This window comes from Rhinopithecus bieti, unplaced genomic scaffold, assembly GCF_001698545.2.
Source record: "Rhinopithecus bieti isolate Rb0 unplaced genomic scaffold, ASM169854v2 scaffold_1561, whole genome shotgun sequence".
Lineage (NCBI taxonomy): Eukaryota > Metazoa > Chordata > Mammalia > Primates > Cercopithecidae > Rhinopithecus > Rhinopithecus bieti.
This window is the reverse complement of record NW_016803640.1, coordinates 1,603,700-1,608,775: the sequence shown is the minus strand read 5'-3', so window position 1 is coordinate 1,608,775 and position 5,076 is coordinate 1,603,700.

Below are 5,076 nucleotides of genomic sequence, written 5' to 3'. Positions count from 1 at the left end.
TTTCTTTCTTTCTTTCTTTCTTTCTTTCTTTCTTTCTTTCTTTTCTTTCTTTCTGTTTCTCTCTTTCTTTCTTTCTTTCTTTCTTTCTCTTTCTTTCTTTTTCTTTCTCTCTCTCTTTTTTGGTCTTCTCTCTCTCTTTCTTGGTCTTCTCTCTCTCTCTTTCTCCTTCCCTCCTTCCTTCTTCCCTCCCTCCCTGGACTGACTTGACTTTCTTTCTTTCTTTCTTTCTTTCTTTCTTTCTTTCTTTCTTTCTTTCTTTCTTTCCTTTTCTTTTTCTTTCTTTCTCTCTTTTTTCTTTCTTTCTTTTCTTTTATCTCCTTCTTCTTTCATTTTCTTTGTCTTTCTTTCCCTCCCTCCCTCCCTTTCCTTCCTTCCTTCCCTCCTTCCTTCCTTCCTTCCTTCCTTCCTTTGTTCCTTCACTCCCTCCCTCCCTTCCTCCCTCCCTCTTTCTCCCTCCCTCTCTCTCCTTCCCTCCCTTGACTTATTTTCTCCTTCCTTCCTTCCTTCCTTCCTTCCTTCCTTCCTTCCTTCCTTCCTTCCTTCCTTCCCTCTTTCATGAATAAACTTTTCTCTGTATATATTCATAGATTTGGAAGCAATATGAAAACCTATTTAGTTCATGCCTCTGGTATTAAGCAGGTCCACACCTAAAATAACCTAGACAGAAAAGAAAAAAATATGGCTAGGGCTGTCAACCTTTTTGTTGGAAGCTTGCTAATGTCAACATTATGGAGGCTGGTGTGCCAGGTGGTATGAGGAAATAAACTTGTACTATATAAAATATATGAGCTACTGGCACAGATTTAAAGTGGTGCTGCTGTTGTGGCCACACCTGGCCCTGATGGAATCAAGCTTAGATTGGGCCTGGCACAGTTCTAGGGTAAACTGTAGGATAAGATTGATTTGCTAGGACAGGTAATAACTTCCCTAGAACTGCAAGCATTTAATATAAAGTGACTATTTATGCCACCTTCTGCCAAGTTTGCCATGCAAAACTATTGTTGAAGAATGCTAGCCAGCAGATACTGATCAAGTCATGTCATGCCTTCCCTTTCAAAATCTTTCAGTGGCTAAGAAATTCAGAGGACTGTGCTTAATTTCTTTTTTCTTTTGAGAAAGCTCTGTCGCTCAGGCTGGGATGCAGAGGCACGATCTCAGCTTACTGCAACCTCTGCCTCCTAAGTTCAAGTGATTCTCCTGCCTCAGCCTCCCGAGGAACTGGGACTACAGGCGCACCACCATGCCCAGCTAATTTTTGTATTTTAAGTAGAGACGCATTTTCGCTATGTTAGCCAGGCTCATCTCGAACTCCTGACTTCAGGTGATCCACCCGCCTCGGCCTCCCAAAGTGCTAGGATTACAGGGGTGAGCCACTGCACCCAGCCTGTGCTTAAAATTTAAGTTCCTCCATGACTTGATTTCCAGATACCTTTATAGCCTCATCTATAGCAATATTCCTGTCCCCTTTGTGCTTTTATATGGTGGCATGGCAAATATTTAATGGTCAGCTCTCTGGCAACAGAACAGAAGCAGTGCTTTGTGGTGGTTCCAATTTCTGTGGTGTAAATACTCCCACCATGGCTGACATCCACCTACCAATGTGAAATCCCTGAGAGTGAAGTTGGGAAGAGAAGTGCACAAGTGTTCTTGCATTTTTATGTGAGCCAGTTCCAGCGCACCACTGTCTCTATGCCTCCCCACTATCTAGAATGTTCTTTACTTTCTCCACACCTACTCTTCCTTCCACACTCAGCATCTCTGACACCCCCAAACCTCCATCTCCAATTCAATCTGAGTTCTACGCCTCTTGTCTGTGTTCTATTTTGCACCTTGGAAGGTTTTGATGTTTCTTTCTTTTAACAAGTATGTATTGGGTGCTCTCTGTGTTTCACACATTAGCTTACGTCTGGGAGAAACACTGTTGAAGAGAGCAAATTACTCAGGCTTCAAGCACATTTGCTTAGCCTCTTACAAAGGCAGACAAACAGTAAATGTGGTAAGCGCTATAACTGGGCTAAGAACAGAGGAGGGGCACCAACATGGAGCATAGCCTGCAACTATAATTATTGCACTGAGAGAGTAAAATTAGAAGAAATCCAAACTGTGAGGAACAAAATCATCCTTTTTTAAAAAAATATGATTCACCCTCAAAAAGATGAGTGATTATCCCAGATCCAGCCTAGGGAAATGCAGTGAACTGGTGTAGCAAAGGACTTTTGATCAGACTAGCAGTAGACCAGTGAGAGATATTGCCTTCACCTTTCCCACATGGTGCCCCTCAACACATGAATAGGTACTTGACTTGGGCTCAGCAAATCTTACTATCTCATCCACTTGGCAACAGTGCTTGTCCCAAAGATGGGCCCTTGATCCAATGTGGGTAGTGAATGGTATCATTTTTATCCTGAGATTAATATTTAGAGTATGGAGAAAAAAAAGTTATCCTTCCCCCGCTGAGTTTACTAAACTGGTATGTCATAGATCTGGGATTACCACAGGACAATTTTTCCTGTTACTTAAAAGAAACTGCCAACCAGGCAGGGTGGCTCACGCCTGTAATCCCAGCACTTTGGGAGGTCGAGGTGGGTGGATCACAAGATCAAGAGATTGAGATCATCCTGGCCAACACGGTAAAACCTGATCTCTACTAACAATACAAAAATCAGCTGGACATGGTGGCACGTGCCTGTACTCCCAGCTACTTGGGAGACTGAGGCAGGAGAATCGCTTGAAGCCGGGAGGCAGAGGTTGCAGTCAGCTGAGATTGTGCTACTGCACTCCAGCCTGGTGACAGAGCAAGGCTCTGTCTCAAAAAACAAAACAAAACAAAACAAAACAAAACAAAAAACTGCCAAACAGAAATGGAAAAGAGAAAGTTCTGGTTGAGTTCCCTGTTCAATTCCGAGTCCCTGGGACCTCCAGCTCTTGCTTTGTCGGCTAGGTCATCTAAGCATGCTTTGCCGTTGTACCAGTCAATAAATTGTATCTTGTCTTTGCTGGTTTGAGTTACAGTTCTGTCATGCAACCAAATGTTTTCTGACAAATACAGTGACCCTGGATGAGGCCTCAAGAAGGCAAGACTGGATTGTGACTGCCAATAAGAAAATGTACCTCCTGGGAGGGACTTGTTCTACTATTCCTTCAAGCTTCTCTCTCTGACTTAAATCTGTCTGCATTCCCAGATGACACCAAGCCCCATGGGGTTTACAAATAGAAATAAGAGGAAGTCCCTATGCAGGGACTTACCATTTACTTGAGACAAATGAATCCAAAAAACGTGATAGAAAACTACCAGCTAAACTGGGGAAACAAAGGATGAATTAATCAATTGTATAGAAGGGTGAGGAGAGAATAAAAGTAGCTCCTTAATAATAAATAATTCTTATTCAGCAACTTAGATTTTTTTTTGCCTGTGTTTATCTCATTTTATTCTCTTCTACAACTATAAAGAGATAGAAACCTTTGTTCTCCTCATTCTTCAGATGAGAAAACTGAGATTTTATGTAGTAAGAAATTGTGTAGCTTGCCCAAGTTCACATATCTAGGAGCTGCAGTCCGTTTCACTCCAGTAAAAGTCAGAAGTTGAGTCTGTTTTACTCCAAATCCCAGTCACCACAAGTCTTTCTTGAGATGAGTGTTAAAACTGTTTGACAATTAATATCACAAACGAGAAAATAATACAGAAGTTTTACCTGAATTTTAAAACATATTTTTGAAATTACATGGAATCCTATTCCTAAGAAAGCACTGCAAAAATCAACCAACCAACCGAACAAACTCAAAAGTCAATTAAAACTTTGTGGGGCCAGGCACAGTGGCCACACCTGTAATCCCAGCCCTTTGGGAAGCAAAGGCAGGAGGATCACTTGAGCCCAGGAGTTTGAGAACAGCCTGGGCAACATAGTTGGACCCTGTCTCTACAATTTTTTTTTTTTAACTGGGCGTGATAGCTTGTGCCTGTAGCTATTTGGGAGGCTGAAGTGGGAAGATGACTTGAACCCAGGAGGTAGAGGCTGCAGTGAGCCGTGATTGTGCCACTGCACTCCAGCCTGGGTGACAGTAGGAGACCTTGTCTCAAAAAACAAAAACAACATTTTGAAATGTCATAGTAGGCATATTACAGGTTTAAAATTATTAAGAGAAAAATTTATTTAACTTTATTTAATCTGTTTTCCTCCAAACTTACTTGGACCTAGATCCGTTTTGGGAGAAAACCTCATTACATAATATGAAATTAATATCCTATAAAACATTCTTGGGGAAATGCTTCTCTTTTATAAAGAAAACATGAAACTTTGAAAGTGAGTGCAAAATAAAAATCAATCAATCAATGCATGTATATTGTGTGACTCCAACCTACTAAACATTATTCTATGGGCTATTTAGGGGCAGTGAAAACAAAGAAGTAGCAGGCAGAATTCAAATCTCAAGGAATTTAAAAACTACAGCAATAAAAGACAATAACTAAGATCCCCCCCTTGTGCATTACAAACGCTCCTTAACTTATGATAGGGTCATGTCCCAGTCAACTCATAAGTTGAAAATACCAAAGGAGAAAATGCATTTAATATATAAACGTACTGAGCATCATTGTTTAGCCTAGCCTACCTTAAATGTGCTCAAAATACTTACCTTTGCCTATAGTTGGGCAAAATTATCTAACACAAAGACTATTTTATAATTGAGTGTTGAATATATCATGTAATTTTGAATACTGTACTGAAAATGAAAACAGAATGATCGTGTGGGCACTTGAAGTAAGGTTTCCACTGAATGTGTATTGCTTTCACACCATTGTAAAGTTATACAATCTAAAGTCGAGCTATCATAAGTTGGGGACCATTCGTGTGTTAAGATAGTCTCTATGATAACCTCTTCCACGGTTACAAAGATCAGTAAAAACAGTTCCTGCATGCAAGGAACTTATAGTCTAGAAATGGGGAGTTGAAGGATGAGGGAAGATTAGTGAGTTGGAAAAATCAAGACAAATTTTTTTTGAAGAAGGTAGCATTTGGTCTGGAGTTGGCTTAAATTTTTTTCTTTTCTTTTTTCTTTTCTTTTTTTTTTTTTTTTTTG